The sequence below is a fragment of the Schistocerca americana genome, chromosome 6, assembly GCF_021461395.2.
Source record: "Schistocerca americana isolate TAMUIC-IGC-003095 chromosome 6, iqSchAmer2.1, whole genome shotgun sequence".
Classification (NCBI taxonomy): domain Eukaryota; kingdom Metazoa; phylum Arthropoda; class Insecta; order Orthoptera; family Acrididae; genus Schistocerca; species Schistocerca americana.
Window position 1 is genome coordinate 312,634,248 of NC_060124.1, and position 26,888 is coordinate 312,661,135.

A 26,888-nucleotide genomic window follows, 5' to 3' on the forward strand; every position below is an offset into this window, starting at 1 on the left:
GTTCTTGTGCAATAAATAATTGAAAGTCTTCACGAACTTTATGTACACCCGGTATTGTTTCCTGAACAATACTTAGCAAGAATGATTCTCTCACCCAGCGGCTTCTTGCCTATCGATGGAAATGCTCTCACATACATACACCTTTACTTCGCAAACTATAATATGGTTGTGGCGGAGTGCCACGAATGATTCGTGACACGAAAGAACTGCCGATGAACCTCCGTATCTACAGCATAATACGCGAGCCACGTAATGGTGTGTGGCGAGGGGTACTTCTGGTATCACTAAGTGATCCCGACTAACCTGTTCCGACTCGCGAATGGCGCGTGGGGAGAAAGATTACCGGTAAGCTTCTGTGCTGACTAAATTCTCGAATTTTCTCGTCGTGCTCATTACGCGATGTGTATGACTGTAATTTCTCTGATTTTCTTGATGTGACCATTTAGCAGGACGTAATGTGGAAGTATGTTGCCAGATTCTTCTGCAACAGTCTGGCCATGGTCGAAAACTGACGATAAAATACTAAAGATTCAGTCGAACGGGTGTTTTGTAAGCGACTTCCTTCGTTTATCAATCACATTTCCTTAATACTCTTCGTATGAACCTTCAGCCTGAAGTCTGTTTCTCTTATGATTACGTGTCACTGTATGTCGCACCGGACAGTTACTATTGGGTTTTTACGGTTGTTATTATCGCCGTCAGCGTAATCAATAATAGATGGTTATTTAAGCGCAATACACCCACTTATTGTCGTTCAGTGTTACTGACGAACTATCCAGACACGCTTCAGAACTAACAGTCCAGTTAGGGAAAAAACTGCATTCGCAAATTTTTGTACAATGGTAGGTGTGAGCATTATGAAGAGGACATTAAAAAATCCCCACAGTTGGGGTGGGAACGAGAGGGCGGGGACCGTTTCAAGGTCAGGATTTTGAATTTAATGAAATCTAATACCGCTGTCTCTAGATAAAATATTTCCCAGTACAAAATTAAACTACAGTAAATAGCCTACGCTAAATGTCCTATCTATTTTTTTCTGTAGAAGTAAGAGTTTCCGCGTTGCTCGGAAAAGAAAAATCGCACGTTATTAAAAATAATGTTTTAGTCGTTTAAAATTAATGCTTGTCTTTAAAGGAAGTGGTTGAAGAACAAATATTAAAACGCGTGTACCACATCTATACATGTATTCCAGACAGCAATAATGGAGACACCTCATAAGTAATTAACACTGCGTGGCAGCATTTTTACGAGGTACGGTACAATTGTTGGTATGATGTCCTCTCTTCCTGCAACCTGTGTACAACAGACTTACTCATATCACGTTTTTCATTATACTGCAATCCGAACTCATATCTTATAATTAATGGACAGAGCTTCTCCTGCTTTTATCCCTAGAACACCGTATCTATCCCGTGCCATAATCGCGCAATATATCATTTTGTGGTGGAAAGTGAAACAATATCTAAATATATTGCCTCTTACACTGAAGGAATGATATGTCACGTTTCTTTAAGACGAAGGTGGTATAATGCCCGGCGCTTCACAATTAGGGCGAATGGAACTTTGCTAGCGCCAGCGCAGTGCCGTTAGTAACAATTCAAAAAATCCCTGGTGATAATGACCCAGGTGTCTGCTATGCTTCATACAAGAGAAAGCTATTAAGTACGTATTCCGCGGCGGTAACGTTACCGAAAACAAAATCTTATCTGGTATTTCTGTCAGAAATCAAAATGGATATACTTGTTCCTCATTCCAAGAACCAAAACCGTGTTACTGCATCTAACAACTTTAGAAACACTTAACTTAAACAATGTAACTCGCAATCGGTGACACAAAACAATGAAACAGTATGCTAAACTTTTTCTCGATCTGCATGAACAGGAACCTTTGACGAAACCAATGTGCAATTTTATAGTCAATAGCTAACAGTATTTGGAGATAATTCAAGACATTTCAGAAATGATAAGAGAAAAAAAATGATCGTTTTGAGATTCAGTTATCTTCGAAAATATTACTTGGGATGCTACCCGATAATTTACATTTGTAGTATACGATGTATTAAATAAATTAAATGGAAAGACAATTGCTATTAAGATTGATAGAGAACCAAGATCTCACAGAAGTACATTTGAACAATGATTGCAAGCGCTCTTCTCAATACTAATTGGTGCAATTAGACATGAGACAAAAGCCATTTGAGAAACTGGAACAAAAATTGCACGGCAACGACTCCCTTGAATTTTGGAAAAACCCCAAGAAGATAGGTGTATGCAAAGAGCCAAACCGACCGAAGTGGCGCAGTGGTTAAGGCACTTTATTGTTATTTGGGAACATTGCGATTCAGTTCTCCATTCGACCATCCAGACTTAGTTTTTCATAGTTTACCTAAATTCCTTACAGAAATTGCCGGAATGATCCTTGGAAAGAGCCCGGCGACTTCCTTTCCCAGTCTGAGGTTGTAACCTGGCTCCGATGACATCGTCATCGACGTGCCGTTAACTCTAACTTTCCTTTCTTTTCTGAAAGGAAAAGCAGCGTATAAGGAGCTACTGAAGGTGCAGTCTGCCCAGTTCGTCTTTGCCTCTCATCCGTATGTGTCCTATCTCCGAAGAGAAGGAGAAGAATGCGGCCTATAAAAGATGGTATTCTTCGCAGGGAAACGGAAGAACGCAGCACAACACACCACGGCCCGGCATCACTACTCCGCCCACGTCCCCCTCTCGGACCACCCAATAAATATCTCTCCGTATTGTGCACAGAAGGTATACAACGAAATAATGTCCATAAACGCGTAACAACCATTGTTAGCCCAGGCTAAGAGCTACGCAAAGCCGTAAACGGCCGGGGATTGCTGTTCGCTGGAATGCGGGCACCAAATGCGTTCCAACACCGCGTCGTCTGTCTGGAAGACTGCAAATCGCTAGACGTACCTTTACCACTGCACAGCAAGGGCGGTGGTGCTTGATAATACGGTTTACAGCAAAGGTGGAAATGGGGGGGGGGGAGGGAGGGGTGGAGGGGGGGGGGGGACGTTACACGTTAATGACTTCAAAGCTACACTAGACGACAACTGATTTTACTCAAATTTTTTTTTTTTTTTTTTTTTTTTTTTGCATGGGCCGCAGATCTGACGAGAAATGAAGGCGCCAAAGCAGAAAGCTGATTGTGTAGGCTGGTTCATGGCGACAAAGTGCGATGGCCAAGTTCAAAGAAACTTACGGACTCAGTACAGGGGGGACCAAAAGTTCCGTCGAACTATTCTGGTCTGCCATACGTCGTTTGTGGAGACGGAGTGTTCTCCATGAACAGGGGACGGGCTATTTGTCTATTGCACATTCCAACATGGAACGAGTCCGATAAAATCATTGCGAATGAAAGGCACAGTCTTTGAAATGCCATTATCAACAGTGTAAGTTATGTACAAGGGGTTATGCCTTTATGCCTGTAAGATGCAGTTGCTTCAGGAATAAAGTCGACGGCCAAACCTCAGCGCGGTCAGTTCGCAGTGAAGACGCTAGCCAAGACAAAAGCAACAATTAGATTTTAGAACATATCTGTTTCTCCAATCAGTCAACTTTTCATGTATTTGGAAAAGCCAGGTGTCGTAACGTTCGTACATGTGGTTCGGAATGCCCTCACGTTACACGTGAAATGGAAAGAGTCCCATGGTCAATACATGGAGCGGACTTACGCGCAAATGTGCCACTGGTCCATCTGTTTCAAGGAGTCCACCGTTAACAGTGATGTCTAACTGAGCACGTAATACGAGTTTGCTGTGCCCCAATTGGAACACCTACATCTTGACGTCATAATCCAACATGTGGACCACCACCACCACCACCACCACCACCACCACCACCACCACCACCACCACCACCACCACCACCAACTCGCTAGTCCCTTATGTCGGTCAGTATCTGGTTGAAAGATTTCCGTACATATGCACTAAAGATGGTGCAGTTCCGTAAGCTGCCACGATCACTTTACCTTACAGCAAGGAACTTCTTTCTATAGGATTTTGTAAAGGACCAGGTGTCCAGAGCCAGTGTTACGAACCTATAGCAATTTGAGACACGTATTCGAAACGCATTTGATCTTGTTTCTGTTGAGTTATTGGAGAGTACATGGAGAGAAACTAACAGTAAATGGACGTTGTACGTGGCACTACTGGTGTACGCATTCAAGTGTATAAATGAGGAAACAAACCTTTACGAGTTGACTTCTTACAGTCTGTTGTGTTGTAAGTTCTAAAGCTATTAACATCCGTAGTTTTAAAGATAATTTACTGACACAGTTTATTATCGGAGCGGGAGAAGTATTAGCGCAATTGCTGCCTACTTCGAAGTCGCAAGAGCGAACGTATTACTTCCAATAATGGTTCTTATAGAGTAATATACGCTTCAGTAGTAGATCTATACTCCGCAAGCCACCTTAATCTGTGGCGGAGCGTACCTTGTGACCCAATGTCACTTCCCTCTCTCGTATTTACAGTCAAAAACACCCGCAGAGGTGCAATAAAACACGATTTAAATTGAGATGATACGGTAAACCTCAGAATATTAGACTTTGCAAGCGCTATAACTATTTCCAAAATAATGTCTTCATTTCAGCAAATGCACTTACGAATAACGGCAGCACGATACGAGAGTCAGTCCTCAGGCGTTACTGTAGCGTTGCACAGTCACGAGGTTTCCGCTAAGCACGGCGTGATACGATGAAACGATTAGTCGACTGCGTGTAACTTGGGGAAATAGCCCAGACAGGACTGGGCGCAATAAAGACGTGAGTCAGTGGGCGGCGGCTACCGGAAAATCAATGAGCCGTCAAGGGCCTCGCGTGGGCGAACGTGAGCCCGCAGCCTTGGGTTCGAGGTGGACCGAGACCGTGTCTGCAGCTTGGCCGGAACAGCCCATGTTGTCGGGCCAGCGGGGATCACTCGGGCCACATTAACGAACGCGCGGATCCACGGTGGGAGGGGCTGGGGTCATGACCCTCCTCCACCACACTCCCCAAAAGCACGGTACTACGTTTACAATGAAACACATATGTAGTTATTATTAAAATCCTAGCCATCTGTGACACAAATGTGGGTGCGGTCGGGAGGGGGGTGGGGGAGAGTGGTAAAGGGGATTTAGGAGTTAGTAGGATAGCAGAATACTGTGTTCCACGTCCCGAATCGAACGCAGGATCGTGAACCCCGTCTCTGTTAACGGCCGTCCGTTTTGGAATGATGATGCTCATCACGGAGCAGAATCACGTGTCCAATATTTTATACTAATTTCAGATACCATTGTCTTCAGCCGGACGACTGGTTCAATGACTCTCACCATGTTACTCTAACCTGAGCCGGTATCTGTCTCTGCATCACTACTGCAACGTATGTCCAGTTTAACCTGCTTGCTGTATTCATGCCTCCATCTTCCTCTACAAAATTTACTCCCCATATTTCACTCCTTTACCAACAATTAACTATAGCTAATTAAGTCTACAGTTCATCTATCCCTTATTTCAATCATGTCGTCCCAAAAAGGTCTTTCATCCGCAGTTAAGACAGAGTTCCTCTTGATTAAAGAACATTTGTCAATAAAGAATATAAATTTAAATGTTGGGTAGTCATTTCTGGAAGTTGTCTGATCTGTAGCCCTGCGCGGAAGTGACACATCGACGCTAAGCCTTTCGGGCAAGAAAAGGAGATTTTGAAATGCAGTGCTACAAAAATGAAATAAAAAAATGCTGAAGATTAGAGGGGACATCCATTGACTAATGTGGTGGTACTGAATAGAGTCAAGGAAAAACCAAATAATGAAAACGTTTGCACACAGCATGGAGAGCTACATCAAAACACACGGCCGGGAAAAAATTAGTACACCTGGAAAGACTTATATCTTATATGGATATGCTGACGAGCGTTGATATATATATCAACGGGGACAAGTGAAAATGTGTGCCCCGACCCGGACTCGAACCCGGGATCTCCTGCTTACATGGCAGACGCTGTATCTATCTAAGCCACCGAGGACACACAGGATACTGCGACTGCAGGGACTGTCTCGCGCACGCCTCCTGCGAGATCCACATTCTCACCTTGTATGTCCACACACTACATTCACAGTGTCCCACCTTAACATACTCATTACTCGTGGAAGACATTCTTCGTAAGTTCCGTAAGAGTTCGGCGAATGTATGTGCATCTGCACAAAAGGAGGTCAAGGCCGGTATTGCCAGAACTATATACTTACATGGATATGGTGTCTGTTCCTTCGGTGTATTATTCTGGCAATATCGGCAATGACCTTCTGTGCGGATGCACACACATTCCCCCCAACTCTTACGGGACTTAGGAAGAATGTCTTCCACGAGTAATGAGTGTGTTAACGTGGGTGTGCGCGAGATAGTCCCTATCCCTTGTGCCCTCGATGGCTCAGATGGATGGAGCGTATGCCATGTAAGCACGAGATCCCGCGTTCGAGTCCCGGTCGGGGCATACATTTTCATCTGTCCCTGTTGATATATATCGACGCCCGTCACCAGCTGAAGGTATTAAAATTAATTGTAATTTAGAAAGACTTACATCGATTTTGATCCCATGACGGCATATGCCACCTGGCGAATAATGGATGTACAGATAATGGTTTCAATGTCATCCGCCAACGGATAGCGTACTGCAGTAACTATCAGCTCGCCAGCTGTGTCTACCATTTAATAGGGAATGCTCAGAGCCAGGGGGCTAAGCGTGGTGCAAATGTGTGGAAAGAAGCAGACAATCATGCCACGGAGACGCACTCGTGCTTCCGACAGCCAACTTAGCGAGTGTGGAAGAGGTCTAATTGTGGCCTTCCGAGTGACGGAATTGTCCTTTCGGAGAATTGCTACGCAAGTTGGACATGCTACGTCAGTTGTGCAACGACGCTGGTATCAGTGGTCACGTGAACATCCTCAACTCCAGTAGACCAGGTTCAGGACGTCCACGCAGCACAGACACCCGCCAGGATCGTCGCGCAGTGGCAAATCATACGGCTATCCCACAACAGATAAGAGGGCTTGTGAGCCCACATGTGTCAACACAAACTGTTTCGAGCCGGTTATTAGCAGTGGGACTGCGGGCACGCCAACCTGTAGCCTGTGTTCCACTCAGGCCATAGCATCGACGAGCGCGGCTCGACTGCTGCCATCAGAGGATGGAATAGCGCGCTGTGGTCTTCAGCGATGAAAGCAGTTTCTTCCTGCGCTCAAGTGATAGTCTAATGCGCGTATGACGTAGACCTGGTGAGCGCTGTGTGGCGAAGTTCATTCACCAAAGACACACTGGTCCCAGCCGAGATCTTACTACGGTGCGATAAGCTACAACTCGCGTTCACCTTTGGTGTTTCTGGAAGGGACGCTAAGCAGCGCTCAGTACGTGAAGAATGTTGTTGGACCCGTTCTTTTGCCGTTCTTGCAACAGGGAGGTAGTGCGATGTTCCAAAAGGATAATGCTCGCTCATACACCGCCCGTGGAACTATGTACTCTGCAAGAAGTGCAGCAACTTCGCTGACCAGTAGGATCTCCCGATTTGTCCCCAATTGGGCATGTGTGGAATATGACGGGACTAGAAGTGAAACGTGCGTCTTGTCTATCAACAACTCTTGCACAACTACATGAACAGGTCGAGCAGGTGTGACGTAACTTATCCCAAGACAGTATTCGTCATCTGTATGATGGATTGGATGCCAAAGTCGGCGCCTGCATTGCCGCCTGTGGAGGTTACACCACGTATTACAGCACTTACTAATGCAGGTGTTTCAGCGTGGGTCGATATCTGGTATCTCAGAACCGCTTGTGCAATTGGTCTGTAAATGTAACCATTCCATGTACTCCATTTGCACTGTTGCAACAATAACTCTTTTATTACTTGAAACCTGTGAAAGGGTTTAGTGTCGCCTTCCGGCAGCGTAGTTTTCCGACTGACGAGCGAAACATCGCATCTTCATTACTTATCCGATGTACCCATATAATCTTCAGTACTCTTAACTGGCAAAACGTCTCAAAAGATCATCTCTTTCCTTTAATTCGAGTAGTATCCACGTTTCTTTTCCGTACAAGGCTATGCTCAAACAAAATGATTCCTGACATATACACTCCTGGAAATTGAAATAAGAACACCGTGAATTCATTGTCCCAGGAAGGGGAAACTTTGTTGACACATTCCTGGGGTCAGATACATCACATGATCACACTGACAGAACCACAGGCACATAGACACAGGCAACAGAGCATGCACAATGTCGGCACTAGTACAGTGTATATCCACCTTTCGCAGCAATGCAGGCTGCTATTCTCCCATGGAGACGATCGTAGAGACGCTGGATGTAGTCCTGTGGAACGGCTTGCCATGCCATTTCCACCTGGCGCCTCAGTTGGACCAGCGTTCGTGCTGGACGTGCAGACCGCGTGAGACGACGCTTCATCCAGTCCAAAACATGCTCAATGGGGGACAGATCCGGAGATCTTGCTGGCCAGGGTAGTTGACTTACACCTTCTAGAGCACGTTGGGTGGCACGGGACACATGCGGACGTGCATTGTCCTGTTGGAACAGCAAGTTCCCTTGCCGGTCTAGGAATGGTAGAACGATGGGTTCGATGACGGTTTGGATGTACCGTGCACTATTCAGTGTCCCCTCGACGATCACCAGTGGTGTACGGCCAGTGTAGGAGATCGCTCCCCACACCATGATGCCGGGTGTTGGCCCTGTGTGCCTCGGTCGTATGCAGTCCTGATTGTGGCGCTCACCTGCACGGCGCCAAACACGCATACGACCATCATTGGCACCAAGGCAGAAGCGACTCTCATCGCTGAAGACGACACGTCTCCATTCGTCCCTCCATTCACGCCTGTCGCGACACCACTGGAGGCGGGCTGCACGATGTTGGGGCGTGAGCGGAAGACGGCCTAACGGTGTGCGGGACCGTAGCCCAGCTTCATGGAGACGGTTGCGAATGGTCCTCGCCGATACCCCAGGAGCAACAGTGTCCCTAATTTGCTGGGAAGTGGCGGTGCGGTCCCCTACGGCACTGCGTAGGATCCTACGGTCTTGGCGTGCATCCGTGCGTCGCTGCGGTCCGGTCCCAGGTCGACGGGCACGTGCACCTTCCTCCGACCACTGGCGACAACATCGATGTACTGTGGAGACCTCACGCCCCACGTGTTGAGCAATTCGGCGGTACGTCCACCCGGCCTCCCGCATGCCCACTGTACGCCCTCGCTCACAGTCCGTCAACTGCACATACGGTTCACGTCCACGCTGTCACGGCATGCTACCAGTGTTAAATACTGCGATGGAGCTCCGTATGCCACGGCAAACTGGCTGACACTGACGGCGGCGGTGCACAAATGCTGCGCAGCTAGCGCCATTCGACGGCCAACACCGCGGTTCCTGGTGTGTCCGCTGTGCCGTGCGTGTGATCATTGCTTGTACAGCCCTCTCGCAGTGTCCGGAGCAAGTATGGTGGGTCTGACACACCGGTGTCAATGTGTTCTTTTTTACATTTCCAGGAGTGTACATTTATATTCTATGTTTAGATACTTTTCCAATTAAGCTTCCTTTTTTATTGCCAGCCTACACCTTATATTCTACCTACTCCTGTCGCCAATAGTGACTTAGCTGCTGAAATGACAAACATCGACGTCTGCTTTCAGCGTCTCGTTACCTGAAGTTATTCACAAAGCATTAACCGTCTTAATTCACCTTCCCTCCATTACCTTCACTTATTTTTTACATTTTGCACGAGTTATGGAAACGTGTAGCAACATTCAGGAAGACGAAGATGTCATTAAGGCAACAAAATTCAAGTTCTAACTGGAGAGGGATGTGTAGCGGAATCGGCAGTATTTTTTCCCCCTTCAAAGGAAGTATGCCGTCATTTTTCAAGCGGTTTCGGAAAAAAGAAGACGGAATACTTCAATTAGCATGAACGGTGGGGCTTCAATACTGCAATTCTGAAATGACACACCCGTTCCCAAACAACTGAGGTGCCTAGCTCGGTTGAATATTGCAAGTCTTCATGAAGGTATATTCAGGGTTAAGAACATTGCACTGGAATGAGATTAATATACCCTGCGTATACACTGATAAAAATTTAATAAACACCGAAAAATTTCTGCTGGAGAATACGAAGAAACAGATTTAAAACGCTCTTTTTAGATTAAATGGCGAATACAAAGAGGGACGAACAAATCATCACTTTTCTGTTATCAGAAATTGAAAATTTTGTTCTATTAAACTAAGAATGTTTTAATGGCACAAAAACGTCCAAACTGTCAGGGTACGGCTATCTGAGGTGCCCTGGTAAATCAGGATGTGACCGCCCATTAACAGTGAATTTCCTGCGTTAAGCGTCGCGTCGTTGGTAATTACGATTCATTATGCAACACGAGGTTGCCGTCCCCGTTCACTATTTTAGCTGGTTTGTGCTACACGCGAAAGAAAAATACCGTTAGGAACGTCTTATCCAAGTAGCAATGAAGATAACCGACGTTAAGTGTAAAACAAGCGTAACCACAATATGACACTTTTGAGGGTAATCAATATTGCAATGTGAATCATTCATCTGAAAACAAGAATAATTAATAGTTTTCCAAACGGAAAGTACAAAAGTTGTCGACTTTATTCGATTCCCGCCGATTTGTCCCACGGTAACCCTTCGCCACTCAATTTGCAGCTGTGTCTTTTCAGAAGATTGATGCAGGAGAAAAAAGAAGTTGGTGGCCTCAGATGCGATGTCTAAGAAGCTGTGAAATATATTTTCGTCCGCCAACAACGTAGCTTCTTGTTTATAGTATCGGTGCTGGAGAACACACTTTTCTGTGGAGTTCAAAAACGAATAACTCGCCCTCTGTGCGAAATCACCACCAGAAGTGTCAGGCGTACGTGAAGACACTTACGGGACTGTTACCAATTACAAGATATAGAAATCGGTAAGTAGACACTGTTAGTTCAGAGAGAGTTTTCATAGGCTGCTACTGAATAGGTGGCGTCCGTGGAAAATTTCTGCGATACGATGAAGATTTGTAGATAATCAGGGGAGGAAGATCTGGGGTTAAGTCCAGCCGACGACACACGGAGCACGTGCAAAGGCGGGACAAAGATAGTAACGGAAATCGAACTTGTCCTGTTTAAAGAAAACACCTTGTTCGCCTGAGTGCATTTAAGAAAACTGCAGAAAACCTTGGTAGGATGATCGGAGGAGGATTTTAATCTACGTCCGTCCAAAAACGAAGCCACTGCCTTAACCACGGTTGCACCTCGCACTGAGATGAACTCTTCTTGGTACAAAGATTGACAGTCAACTCAATACGAACACATACACGTAATGGGTATGAGGAGGAGTTTGACTCACAAGGGGAGGCCGCCAATTGTGAAATTCTGATTCGAATCATACTGCGCATAATAAAAGCTCATGGCCAGAGGTGTAATGTGGCAAAGCACCAAGATGCACTTCTCAGCCGTTGTCGAGAAAATCGACAGTTAAAAGAAACCGTTGCGGTGAAATACTCTCTACGATTAATAGTTTTCTACAGCGTCGTGGCGCAGCGGTAAGCGCACGGCTTCGTAACCCGAAGGTCGCCGGATCGAAACTCGCGCCAAGCAACCTTTTTTTTTAGTATTTGTTTTTTTGTAATTCAAATGTACACACACACACACACACACACACACACACACACACAATATATATATATATATATATATATATGAATTACAAAAAACTAAAACTAATAATGAAAAAAGTAGCATGGCGCGGGATTCGATCCGGCGACCTTCGGATTACGAACCCGAGCGCTTACCGCTGCGCCACGACGCTGTAGAAATTTATTACTCGTAGAGAGTATTTCACCGCAATGGTTTCTTTTACCTGTCGGTTTTCTCGACAACGGCTGAGAAGTGCATCTTGGTGCTTTGCCACATTACACCTCTGGCCATGAGCTTTTATTATGCGTAGTGTGAATCGAATCTGAATTTCACAATTGGCGGCCTCCCCTTATTAATTAAATGCAGTAGCTCGCTGAAGTCGTTACCAACAATAAAATATTTCAGTGTTACACGTGCACAAGAAATTAGTATTCACTCTAATTCTTTGAAAATCAAATTCATCCACTTAAGAAACTGACGAACTCTCCTTCAACCGATCGAGTACTGTTTATCTGTCTTGGATCTTTGCACAAGATTAACAGCAGTAGTGAATAAGTCTAGGAAGATTGTGGAGTTGTGTACCACCTGTAAGTCTAGTAATAATATTTTATATTCAGGAAACGACTGTGGGAAAAGCGACGATGCAGCCGCGCATCAGAAAGGATATAATACTGTTTCAGTAAAATTAGTACATTTCGGTGTCGTACAGGAAGTCGTTCACACGGCGCGCACAGATCGCAACTAGAACTGGATGGAGAAGTAGCGTTATTCGTACACTACGTTCCCTCTGGTACAGAGCAAGCGGCAAGCAACAGAGCAGGCAATACATTTCGAATAATGAAGCATGAGGTTGAGCAGAATGACTTTCACTCAACCTGCTGCTTGCGTTGTTAGAAGCAGACATCTACTGGCGCCAAACAGTAATTACTGCTACTGTGCCAAGCGACGGTGCTAACAGACGTGGTTAAAGGTTGTAAGGGCGACCTGCCTCTTGCTTCTGAGAGGGTTATCTCTATACGAGTGATGAAAGCTAACTTTTTCTCGTAGTCCAGTGTACTTGTGGAGTGTCGTGAGGTCAGATTTGCTAACGCCGCTGTTACGATAAATGCAATCAGCATATTCTAGCTCGCACACACACACACACACACACACACACACACACACACACACACACACACACACACACAGAGAGAGAGAGAGAGAGAGAGAGAGAGAGAGAGAATGGATTACATGGGCAGATATCTGGCTGACAAAACAAATTCCATCTCCTTCAGTCTTCGCAGTCTCCTTTTCAGAATGCGCATCTATCGCTGGCTGTAGTCTGTTTAAGCAAGGGTTCCCAAACCTTTTCTCTGACGGAACACGGAATCCTGCTACCTTCATGGGAAACCTTGTTTACTTTGAAGGTTAATAAGATTTCAAAAATTCACAGAACTTGTTTTATTCCTTGATTATACCAATTTTAAAGGTTGACTGATAATATAGGAACCAATTATAAAAGTAATTAGCACTATGAAAATATCGGAAAAAGTGCCACGTTATTAACAGTTTTTCGCTGAGCACTTATTCCCGGAAAACCAGGGTTCCGCTGGACACAGTTTGGAAAACCCTAAGCTAATGGTAGTCGAAAAGGAATGAATTATTATCTGATAGTTACCTAGTGACGTGAGACATGTAGACGGACCTCTGCCTGAATGTTATCCAGTAGCTCTGAAAAATGCCCAAGGGCTTGACACTGACAAACTTTTTCAGAAAACTCCTTGGAATTATCGGTCTACTGGAGTTTTTAGCAATAGTAAACAAAAAAAGTTTTATATGCTGATGCAAGTATTCTTCCAAATATTTTCTTTAGAGTATGCTAACTTCGTAGATCGTAACAGTGGCGTTAGCGTATCTCGTTTACTTCTGACTTTACGACATACATAAATACACTGATCAGCGCTTACGAGGTTCTCCGTAGCAAACAATGAAATTTAGGAAACTAACGACAGGCATTTTACACCCTTTCTTTTCAAACACCAGTACGAAGCGGTAACGTCAGCGCCACCTCGTTTGGTGAAATCTGTCATCGTCTTTATAAGAAAGGCATCTTCGTGCAATCGATTCAGTTGCCCGTCAGCGCTTAAATAGCCATCGGTGTTTAGCAATCTCTTGTTGTGTACGGAAATGATGTCACGAGAAGAGCAGTCATTTCTAATTCTGCAATTGCCTGTAGCGTTGGTTACGTACACGCGAACTGCACGTGGAGGCGCAGGACAAAGAGCGGGGGCGGACCAGTATCTGTGTGACGAAACAGCGAGCGTATCTTCCTTGTTTACTTAGGAGAACAGTCTCTTTTTACCGACAATTGCTCACTGTGGATTTTCCACTACACAATACCTGTATCAGCGATACACTAACTGAATTCATTCCGCGAGTCTGACAACTACACTTTTTCATACGTCTCCGAATTTGTTTTTCTTTCCCTATCGTGAAACTGTGAAACGAGTGAGAAGAATCTGATTACACAACGGAAATTCGAACGTAAATATCTTTACGTAAGACTCCCTTGTCTGACTTTGGATTTCGCTCTTTCGTTTGTGAATTTGTTACGACTGGGGTAGGCAGTAGGAGAAAATCCGCTTCTCGATGGAAGGAGTAAATAGTTTTTGAATATATAAGATTAAATACACGTAGTAATAATTTTGAGTTTAAAACGAGATGGCAATTTTATGGTTTAAATCAAGACGATTTTATGTCTTTTAAATATTTTTACAGCCAGATGATTTTACAAACCACAAAAACACAGAGGGTAACGGGCCCGCTGTAGTTATTTTGTCAAAAATTGACATGAGATCGTGACTGTTAAAAAAATATCGATTCTTACAAAAAAGTTGCTATTAGCAGATTTTATTATCTTGCATATAGCAACCTCCATGTTGATGATGCTATGGGATAATGATTTACGAGAGGTTTTTTTTTTTACATTAAGGATATGAAAAGATGATTCTATAATGGGCCACAGATAAAAAAAACAACAGAAGCGGCGTCGTGCAAGAACAAAACGAAGCGATAGGATGGAATGGAATGGGTAGGCCGAGGCGAGTACAATAGTTAGCTGTGGCAAGGAAAGGGTGTTTGTCCGAACGAATTTCAATTTTCGGGAGTAGGAGTTCACTGAAATATCGGCGTGGACGGCAGACAAGTCAGAGGCGCACAGGAGCAGGATATGGGTGTACTCTTGTCACATGTAGACCAGCTGCGGGAACTGGATGAACTGGTACTGGTGTGGTTTGGGAAATGCAAAAGGATGCAGGCGAAGAGCATATATCTCTAGGACAAAGGGAATTGTTAAATTAGGAAGGAGCGGAGATCTGGGAGCCATGGCACAGATTAGAGTGTGATGAATGCGATGGTTTCAGGAAAGGATAATGGCAGATGGATGTAGCCCCAAAGTTCACTTTTATATTGTCTTATGTTTGGATCTGTGTTGATCTGTTAGAGCTTTTTAGGGCAGATGAAGTGTCTAGAAACTGCACAACGAAGACCCAAGTCACAATCTAAGAATTCAGTTGCGTTATACATTTATCTACACAAAATAGTAACAGAAAGGATTACTATTTCTATTAATACTGATTACCTTTGAGATGTACCAGAAATAGCTTCATATTTACTTGTGTATGCACTATCTTAAAAGTATTTTGTAAGGATTACTTTACTGCATTGACGTAATATGAAAGGACGTTTCAAGTCCTGTGTTGTATCAATTGCAGTAGTTCCGCTCTAGCTGGCGACATTATGGGTTGGTTCCCAGTCATAACGATGGTAGGATACAGAATACGTAGAACGGTTGGAAGGGGAAGGTGGTCGACCTTTGACCTGCAACGAAGAGGGTATTGTGTAGTGCAAGAAACAACAACAGGAAGTAATTAGGTCTGACTGGCTTCCAGCTTTATCATCAAGAGTTCTTTTCTTTATGGCTTTCATTGAGTAAAATATAAACCAACAAGTCTCCAAGAGGTGGATGTTATTCACTGGCAAGGACGCTTCCGGCGCCGTCGTTTTCAACGAACAGCAAAAAACAGGATCCGGCAATAAAGCACCGGGGTCGTAACTGGAAATAGACTTCGAATCTCTGTTTAAAAACCGGGAAAAATCTATTTTGTAATATCGATAATCTCCCAAGCTAACGTCCTGAACAGTTCCCGCTCCAGAATCGGGAGAATTTTTGCGCTCATGGTTCTCTCTTACAGCGCCAGGAGTGAAGAAACGGATTAAATGTACTGTCAACGCTGTTGTTATAAATGGTGCGCAAGCTATAACTGGGGAAAAACTGAGACCCATTTCGAAACCTGTCTTTAATCAATTAGGTTTGAGCTGACGTCCTCACGAATACAAGTCCAGCGTGTTTCTGCGATACTTCGCTATGCTGCAGCCTTATGTTTTCTTGAAATTCAATAGGGCCATGAGCCGACGTGGAAGCTCCTGTTCTCCGTTTTCCTTACGAGGTCATTTGCTAGCATCAAGTTCACGCGTATATCGTGCTTATCTTCCGCGAGGAGGACTGATGCTTTCGATGTCACCCACTATGACGTACGGCTAGAGACGTCCGCTAATGACTGAAAGAGCAGGACTGACAATACGACCTGAAAGTGCTTCCCTGGCCACTAAATTCAAATTGTGTGTGTGTGTGTGTGTGTGTGTGTGTGTGTGTGTGTGTGTGTGTGTGTGTGTGTGTTCCCAAGAAGCTGCCGAGGTCATCGGTCCCCAGGCTTACACACTACTTAAACTCACTTATTCTAGAAACCACACACACACACACACACACACACACACACACACACACACGCAATCCGTGACATGGCGCCTCAAATTCCCCAGATCTTAACGCCATACTACGTGAAGGATCAGTGAGTTCGCTTTTCAATCCTTCAACATGCACACATCAACAGCTGTTGCAGCACTGCAACGCAATGGTTCCTGATCCGAATGTTCCTTGACTTAAAATTCGATGCAGCTACGAACCGCCAATTAGCGAACAATATACTAGCTTACGAAATACGTAATAAGCTTTATAGCTGAATTCGAGATTTCCCCACAGAGTAATGCAACACGTCGTTCTCCACGTAATATTTGAACGTAACTTCGAAGAGTAGCACAAGGGAGTGCCGTTGGACAGTCAGTGTTCACGATATGACGATGTAGTAGATAATGCAGGACGTTTTTACTCTTTTCGCGAATGATGTTGCTGTGCACAAGGAAGTTGCAACGCTAGAAGACTGTAGCGAAAGCCAAGATGATCTGTAAAGGATCGACGATTTGGATATGGACCGGCAGTTGACCCTGGGGAAAATTTAACGCATGGCGAACAAGTAGGTGAAGAGATCCGCTGCTGTCGATTATCCTATTTGTGACAAATCACTGTAAAATACCTAGGAATAACCAACTGAAGCAACCTAAAGTCGAATGACCACAAAAGAAGGCAACTTTAAAAGTTTAAAGAAACTCCATTAAGTTATGGATCTAGGAATATATTGCAACCCCCTGTGTATCACTCCCGCATAGAGTTTGAAAACAATACTGGACTAATTACAGCTCACACACGTTTATGCTATCATCCCTCCCATGCTCCATACGCGAATGGAACGGAAACAAGCTCTAATAAGCGGTACAATACGAAGTACTCAGATGCACTTCGCAGTGGTTTGCAGAGTATACATGTTCATATTGAAAAGAGCTTGTGTGAAAAGCAGATTCATTTGATGAGTATGAAGGACACGCTATTTACCTAGGAAATAAGTGCCTTAGAACAGTCGTTCGACATTTTCCCGAGTGCTGCTAATCAGTGTGAAATCCTTACCATGTGATGTCAGCACAAGAGGGAGGGGGGGGGGGGGAGAGAGAGAGAGAGAGAGAGAGAGAGAGAGAGAGAGAGAGAGAGAGAGAGAGAGAGAGAGAGAGAGAGAGAGAGGGAGGGGGGGGGGGGGGGGAGGGGGGCGTGAAAGCGTGGCGGAGACCTCAACAAATTCCATAGGCAGAAGTTATGAGGCGTGCATAATGAATTTTTCTACTGTCAAAATTTCCCAGAGTTTAGGTTTCAAGAAAAGTTACTCAAGGTTTGACTTTCTACCACTTACGCATCGCGAAATGATCACGAAGAAAAATGAAAAATTAGGGACCTTACAAAAGTGGACCATCAGTCGTTTTTCTCTCGCATCATTCACGAATGGTACAGAGAAGGTGGAATACGTTGGCGGTACTATAAGTACTCTCCGCTACACAACAGCAGTAGGCTTGAGTAATGCAGATTAAGAAGACGTACTACGACAGCGAAACGAGATGACCGCTGTCAGACGGGCGGGAGGGTAGTTGTAGATCCTCTGTGTTTGCCAAGATAATGTTATCAGCCGGCCGGAGTGGCCGTGCGGTTCTAGACGCTACAGTCTGGAGCCGAGTGACCGCTACGGTCACAGGTTCGAATCCTGCCTCGGGCATGGATGTGTGTGATATCCTTAGGTTAGTTAGGTTTAATTAGTTCTAAGTTCTAGGCGACTGATGACCTCAGAAGTTAAGTCGCATAGTGCTCAGAGGCATTTTTTGTTATCATCAGCTTACCGGAGTTCGATGGCAGCTGTTGAGGATATTTTGCTTTTTAGCTCAGAGTCTGCTAAGATTGAATACAGGACACTGTTCTGACCTCGGCTGACGCTTGCAACATATTGAGAACATCACAGAGGTGTCGTCCTTGGTCTGATAGTACAGTGCAACGCGCAAGCCTGGCTAGTACGCATTTACATTCAAGCATGCATTTCTCACAGTGTTTCCACATTTTGCCGAACCCTGCAGCTACCGATTGCATCTTCATCTGGTAAACGTCAATAGAAATTTGAATCATGCTACATTAACGTCTGCTACTGCGTTAGGAGAAAGAGTTACGTGTTATGCCCACTGATCTGATTTGCCTAACAGTGTATTGAACTTTAAGTAAAATGAGTGAGTAATAACCAAAGCATCCGCAGTGTTGCGCATCTGCCGAATAACCCCAACGCCGCGCCGTGATCTTTGAGCACGTCCTCGTTGTGACGTCATGGGCTCCCGAGTAGCAAGGGGTTTCTCCTGCTGCAGACGCCCATCCGTCGGTCTACTGTGGGCAGAGTGTACTCGCTGTACCAACAGCGCCTGTGACCGCGTGACACAATGCCGCCATTGACGGCTGGCCCACGGCAGCCAGGTCTAATTGCCGTGGCATACCTGCACGCCGACACATCCGCCTCGGCGGCACGCGGCCCGCCTACCTGATGGCGCTGGCCCCATACAGAGGCGGACCTCGCCTTAAACGGGCGCGCGTCGCGACGCCTCCTGCTGACGAGCGACCAGCACATCTGCACCTTCTGCCGGACGTCACCCTCCCAGTACGCAGTGCGACCGACACACAGGCTGCATATAGGCACCAGATGTTGCAGTCTGCACTGCCTACCATACCAGCTAATACAGGAACTACTGTACGGCTTGGCTGATAATCACCTCCCATTCCATCCTGTGAATCAGAGGTATTTTTTAACACTGCAGCACGCATTTCGAACTGTTTTACGCCACTGGTTACATCCATCCCCCCGAACGTAGGCCATATGGTTGAACAGCCTCCTGAATAACACCATGTACACTATGTGATCCAAAGTATCCGGACACCTGGCTGCAAATGACAAGTTCGTGGTGCCCTCCATCGGTTATGCTGGAATTCAATATAGTTTTGGCCCACCCTTAGCCTTGATGACAGCTTCCACTCTCGCAGACATACGTTCAATCACGTCCTGGAAGGTTTCTTCGGGAATGGCAGCTCCTCCTTCACGGACTGCTGCACTGAGGTGAGGTATCGATGTCGGTCGGTGAGGCCTGGAATGAAGTCTGCGTTCCAAAACATCCCTAAGGTGTGCTACAGGGTACAGGTCAGGACTCTGTGCAGGACAGTCCATTACAGGGATGTTATTGTGGTGTAACCACTATGCCACAGGCCGTGCATTATGAACAGGTGCTCGATCGTGTTGAAAGATGCAATCGCCGTCTCCGAATTGTTCAACAGTGGGAAGCAAGAAGGTGCTTAAAACATCAATGTAGGCCTGTGCTGTGATAGTGCCACGCGAAACAACAAGGAGTGCAAACCCTCTCCATGAAACACAAGACCACACCATGACACCACGGCCTCCGAATTTTACTGTTGGCACTACACACGGCGGCAGATGACGTTCACCGGGCATTTACCATACCCATACTACCATCGGATCGTCACATTGTGTGCCGTGATTCGTCACTCCACACAGCGTTTTCCAATGTTCAATCGTGCAATGTTTACGCTCCTTACACCAAGCGAGGCGTTGTTTGGCATTTACCGGCGTCATGTGTGTCTTACGAGCAGCCGCTCGACCATGAAATCCAACTTCTCTCACCTCCCGCCCAACTGTCTTAGTACTTGCAGTGGATCCTGACGCAGTGAGTGTGGAATTCCTGTGTGATGGTCTGGATAGATGTCCGCCTATTACACATTACGACCATCTTCGAATGTCGGCGGTCTCTGTCAGTCAACATACGAGGTCGGACAGTACACTTTTGTGCTACACGTGTCGCTTCACGTTTCCAGTTCACTATCACATCGGAAACAGTGGACATACGGATGTTTACGAGTGTGGAAATCTCGCGTACAAACCTATGACACAAGAGACACCCAATAACCTGACCACGTTCCAAGTCCACGAGTTCCGCGGAGGACCCCCATTCTTCTCTCTTACAATGTCTAATGACTACTAAGGTCGCTGATATCGAGTACCTGGCAGTGGGTGGCAGCACAATGCACGTTTTTCAACGTATGTTTTTGGGGGTATCCGGATACTTTTCATCACATTGTGTACATCAAATAACTTTTTTGTTGCTTCACTGCCCCTACCTATTAATACTTCTACGTTGCAGGCTGTCTTATTTTACAACAAATTTGATGTAGTACATATCCTATTCATAGCTTGTTCTGATATTTTTGTGTGTCTCTTTCCTATATTTGGAACTACTATATTGTGTAAGATCTGTGTTTTCGATCTAATTCCACTCTAACACATCTCTCTCGGAGTGCAAGCGATGTATATAAACACACACTGGCTTAATGGCAACTGTAATGACAAATGTAATGAAAAATTCGTGGAAAAGCACTTTTTGTTGTAAATGTTTTCCATATGTGATGTTTTAAATGGAATGTATTGGCCACGATATCTTCGTACAGATCTTCCTGTTCTCAGTACTTAAAGGTCTGAGGAAGATCCAAAGTTTTTAATTACTTATGTCATTCTTGCACTGTGTTTTTTTTGTAATATGCAGTTAAATGCGGCGAGGGTCCATCTCCCTGCCCAACCTCTATTTTGACTCCTAAGTGTTCACAAAAACATATTTGGAATTGCAACCTGGACTTATTGGCATGCTGTCTGAATCTCAGTTCTGCGCCTCACCAATATGGATTCTGTTTTCGAACACGGCGGCTCGACACGTCTGCGCAATGAAGTCCCCAAGTCCGGCCAAACAGTTCGAGGTCGCCGTTAATAACGCCTCGCATTGCCAGACGGAAGTGAGGCGGGCTGCCGGTAACATCTGGAGTTGCCGTTACGGCAGTAAACGCTTCTCAAGCGCCCGCGGTGCGCATGACATGGTGCAGTATCGCGTGCTGCAGATCTACACGGCCACGTTCAAGGAGGCGTTACACCCACACAGACGTCGGCTGGAATCGTTTTGGAGGAACAGTAAAGGGGATCAGCAGGGGAAGCACAGGATATTGTATTCAAAGCGTTTGCGCGACATATGTAGTGTTGTCGCTAGGTTAGGAATCAAGTTAACATGACGAAGGGGAAACGAACAGCGTAACTGTAACACGAAGGAAAGACTATATCCTGCGTTACGACTTTGCCGCCAGAGACGGAGCGTTCTCTCAATGGAGCAATAGAGGAGGAGGAGGAGGAGGAGGAGGAGGAAATCGGCTATACAACGCTATCCGATGTTTTGGCCGCGTATGTGTGGTTACCGTTTCGGTGCTGGAGTCGCCTCGGCTAATTTCTGTCTGAAGGGGAAAAAACGTTTCTGTCGTTCCTAATACTCCTACATGGGTGGCGGTCGGAGTCGATTAGGCTCCTATTACGGGCCAGAAATTTCACCACGGCGACCAGTGTTAGCAACACTCCTCACAGAGAAGCTTGTGAAATTCCTGGTAGGCAGGAGCGCCTTATAGAAGAGGTAAGTACGAGTACGAAAAAGCCTACCTTCTGCTCGTGGTTCTCATTGGCTGGAAGGTCCAAATTCTGTATACACTCAGAGAAAAAAACCGGACCGCAAAGAAATTGTCTGAATGGGACGGATATAGGGAGATGTGATGTTCGCTTCCAGACAAACAAGTGATTACAGTATTACAAAAGTTGAATGATTTATTCTAGAGAAAGAGCTCCACGAACTTAACAAGTCAATAACGCATTGGTCCATCTCTGGCCCTATGCAAGTCGTCGCACTGCTTTGCGTTGCTTGTTGTTCCATGTCCTTATGAGGTATATTATGCCAAATTCTGTCCAATTAGCGCGTTAGATCGTTAAAATGTTTGAGGGCCCTGGTCATAAGGCTCCAAACGTTCTCAATTGGGGGGAGAGCCAGCAACCTTGCTGGCCGAGGTAGGTTCAGAATGGTTCAAATGGCTCTGGGCACTATGGGACTTAACATCTGAGGTCATCAGTCCCCTAGAACTTAGATCTACTTAAACCTAACTAACCTAAGGACATCACTCACATCCATGCCCGAGGCAGGATTCGAACCTGCGACCGTAGCGGTCACGCGGTTCCGGACGGTAGCGCCTAGAACCGCACGGCCACTCCGACCGGCCGCCGAGGTAGGATTTGCGAAGTACGAATACCAGCCGTATCAACTCTCGCCGTGTGTTGGCGGGCATTCTCTTGCTGAAATGTAAGCCCAGGATGGCTTTCCATGAAGGGTATTATCGTCTACGTACCACTGCGCCGTAAGGATGCCGCGGCTGACACGCAAAGGGGTCCTGTTATGAGGAAAATGGCACCCCAGACCGTAACTCCAGGTTGTCGGACTCTATGGCGGGTGAAAGTGAGGACGTTATCCGATCTCTGTCTGGGGCTTCTCCGGAACCGTCCTTCCTAATCTTGAGGCCTCAATTCGAAGCGGGACTGAAGTCAATTCTACTACAATCAATGAGACTCCAGGCAAAAGACGTCACCGGATCTCTCCCTATCAAGGACGTTTGTACCATTATAAGCACGGTCCTCCAACCAGTTCGGGATTTTGAAGATATACCGCGCCAATTGGACAGAATTTTGCACGATATCCCTCAGGAGGAAATTAAGAACTATATAAATCAGTGTAAAGCCGAATAACTGTTTGCGTAAGGGCCAGAGGTGGACCAACGCGTTATTAACTTTCTCACTTTGTAAAACTCTTTCTCTTGAATAAATCATGAAATTGTCCTGAAATTGTAATCATTTGTTCCTTTGCACGCCTACCTCACATCACATCTACCGATTTCCGAGCCATTCGGATAATTCCTTGCCGGCCGGAGTGCCCGAGCGGTTCTAGGCGCTTCAGTCTGGAAGCGCGCGACCGCTACGGTCGCAGGTTCAAATCCTGTCTCGGGCATGGATGTGTGAGATGTCCTTAGGTTAGTTAGGTTTAAGTTCTAGGGGACTGATGACCTCAGATGCTAAGTCCCATAGTGCTTTGACCATTTGGTAATTCCTTCGTCGTGTGTTTTTTTGTCGTGGAGTAATTATGTGGAGCGGTTTGGAGCACTCGTAACGGACAAATCAGGCTGCAGCCCTTGCAGGTGTGTAGGTGATGTGTGCTCCCCGCGGGCGGAGGTGGTGTACTCAAGTACATTTCTAAAAGCCATCAGACGTGATCGTAAGCAGCGATAAACCAAGTTACCTATGCAACACGTAAGTCTAGGAATCTGAAGTAAGATCCCAGATGCCCGTCTAATTCTGCCCAATCACTTCCCTGTGTTGTTCTCGTCGAGTATTGTGAATTAGTGAGGGTGGATTTCTCCGGTAAAAAACAGGCCTCTGAGGGGAGCGTGGAGCCGATAGCTATCAGGCGGTGGCGTTGGATAGAGGACTTTACCAGGATTGATACCAATAAATTTCATTTGCCTCAGTGCAGATTTGAGTGTGGTGTTTCTGAGACTCCCTAGTTCCTTTGAACTGCATTTCTGTTTTTTGTTATAGTGATTACTGGCAGGAGTTACTATTGGAGGCAGTTCATGGCGGCGTATAGAACTGTTAGTTGTTAACATATTACACTGCAGTGATCGGATTCCTGGATTTATATTGTGGGTACGGGGCCTTTTATCATTGGCTACGCAATTGTGGAAAGTTTAACCCTGTCTCGCAGGTTAAAGTGGGGCTGTTGAGTGGTAAAAACAATGGCTGGTAGTGTAGCAGAGCAAATAATTAATCAGCGTCCGCCAATGAAAGTTTCAGATTAAATCCGCGGAGCACTACGTTTTCGCGTAGGTTGGCGCGCCGCATATCGCCTAGGCTGCGTGGGTACTGGCCGCGGCCACTTGTGTGATCCGCGCGACGCCAAGGAAGCCCCGACACACTGACGAATGGAACGTTTCAGTTTAATGAGCCACACCGTTACTAACCATGTAAATCTTAAGTAGTGATGGCCAGAGGAATTTCAACTCAGCTTTTTGTACGTGCGGGTCCCACTCTGGTTAACGGTCCAATTTGGGCCTTAGCCATAATGTTCCATGTACGGATCGCAACTTCGAAGTATGGTGCATACATGAGCAGTCTTTTGTGCTTTTACAAAAACAATGGAAGGAAAATATCTTTCGCTACAAATCGTTTTACAGTTTCTCAAAACACAGGCCTTTAAAACTTGTTTTTGTATCTCTGGTCTTCTTGGCATAACATGCCTTGGACGTTTAGAAAGGGGTCTTCTATTCTGTTGTATGTGATAGTACGTCCTTCGCTTGAAGGCACACATGCTGGTTTATTTTGTATTAGTGAAGCAGTGATTGAAAAATGTTAGACTAAAGAACGTGGAATTAACAAGCGTAGAACACTTGACTTTCCTTTTATAAGTCGAGTCGTTTTCCTGTTACAACTAACAGCAAGTAGTAAAATCAGTTACATTGCGGAGCCCACATGATGAAAATACTACGATGGACTTCAACAGAAGTTGAACTAATCAGTTTCGATAATTATCATCCTATTCTTGTAAGGACACTAATGCTATTTTGTCAAAAATGTTCAAATGTGTGTGAAATCTTATGGGACTTAACTGCTTAGGTGATTAGTCCCTAAGCTTACGCACTACTTAACCTAAATTATCCTAAGGACAAAAAAAACACACACACACACACACACACACACACACACACACACACACACACGAGGGAGGACTCGAACCTCCGCCGGGACCAAGGCCACTAGACGGCCGTTTCTGAAAGTTAAAAAGCCCACCCTCGCAGAATAGTTAGGACAGACCTCTGGGAAGGCGAGTAACTAAAATAGAGGCAAAACATATGACTGAACTCTTGAACTGCCATCAAATTTGGTGCTTACGAACGGTTGCACAATGAGTCTAATAGAGCTCCAGGAGAACTACTGAAGCTGTTGCCACTGGATTTCCCCTGTGGACCAGATCATTAGTAAGCCATTAACAGACTGTTTGCGTGACGAATTCTGACCGAACTGCCTCTACTGACATTCTGTCGCTACAAATATTACAGTTCTCAGCACTGTAAAACGGAATAAGAATCCGATGTTTGGAAAAAATTAAATTTATTGTATATACCTTCTCGATTATTTTCATCATAATTAAACATTCCGCAATAGCGAAATAGAATAACTACACGCTTATCTACGTCTTCAATAAACAGAAATTAAAGCCTATAAAAAATAGCAGCGAACTTTGTAGCCCACAAAAGCTTCTCTCATGAGCCGGGAGTTATTGGAAATAATAAGAAGAAAGATGAAGGCAGCAGGAAGTGGAGATTGGGGAAAAAGAGACGATAAATTCGTGCAGAATACTCGGACTGAGTAACGAATACTGTACGTAAACAATGTTGTCAATGGGTGACACTGTCTTTCGGAATTTGTATTACCACATGTCACACTTTATTGATACCTGTTTTTAAAGCGGAGCTTAAGTAGTACAACGACGAAAAGATTGAAGCAAGACTGGAGTTTAACGCCTTCGTAAAACTCAAGGCCGTCAGTTACACGAGAATGAGTTGCTGACGTGTAATAACCGCTCCTCATTCCCCTCATGTCTAGCCAGGAACTACCAGGGGCGGACAAAAATGGGGAAACACTAGAAGTTACCATGCCTGATACGGTGTAGGAAAACAATTGGCATTCAAAGCTGCTTCCCGTCATTTGGGATTGGATAAATTCTGGATTCATATGAGTTTCGTTGGAATCTTTAGACATTCTTCCTGCAAAATAAAGTGGCGCGTTCAGGTAACGTCTGAGGAGTTGGATAGCTATCGCGCACTCTCATCTCCGAAGCAGACCACAAAAGCTCAAATAATATTGAGATCTGGTGACTGGAGGCCCGGGAGATGACACACTTTATCCTCGTGTTCACCAAATCAGGCTTGTACCATGCGAACTGAGTGAATAGGTACCCTCGCGTCTTTGAACACAGCACTGCCATTGAGGAATGAACACTGTACCGTGGATTAGAGCTTATCGGCCAAATGGTCACACAATTCTTGTTATTAATGCGACCTTGCACAGTAACTTCTGCCCAAATCATCACTGCATCGCTGCCGTGTTCCACTACTGGGACGCAAACTCGGCCAGGAGTTGGAAACAATGTAAAACAAGAATCATCCAACCAAAGGACGTTCCTCCACTGCTAAAAAATCCGTGTCTTATGGTTTCGGCAACAAGTTTTCCTGTTAGGGCCATTTGGATTAGTGAGGAGTGGTCTTGGAATTCCATCCCGCCTTGCAAGTACCTGAGTATAGAGCTCCTCTTGTTTTATTGATTGGCGACTCCACGGAGTGCTGTGTGCACAACGATCATATACGTGAAATTAGAAGGAAGGTCAGCGTTGGCCGTAGTATTGATGGTTTATTGATAGCAAAATAAATTTTCAATCACACGGTGATCTTCAGTGCTGTGGTGTGCAAATTAAACTCATAGGCGCTGGTATCAAGTTATTATCAGTAACCAAAGCTAAGA

The 26,888-nt window shown here is 45.4% G+C and overlaps 1 protein-coding gene across 2 annotated transcripts in view; it reads right to left on the reverse strand.

Annotated features, from left to right (window-relative positions):
* Positions 1 to 26,888, reverse strand: part of LOC124619383 (rhophilin-2) — a 707,931-nt gene that overhangs the window by 387,855 nt on the left and 293,188 nt on the right. The gene's annotated exons all lie outside the window — the stretch shown is intronic.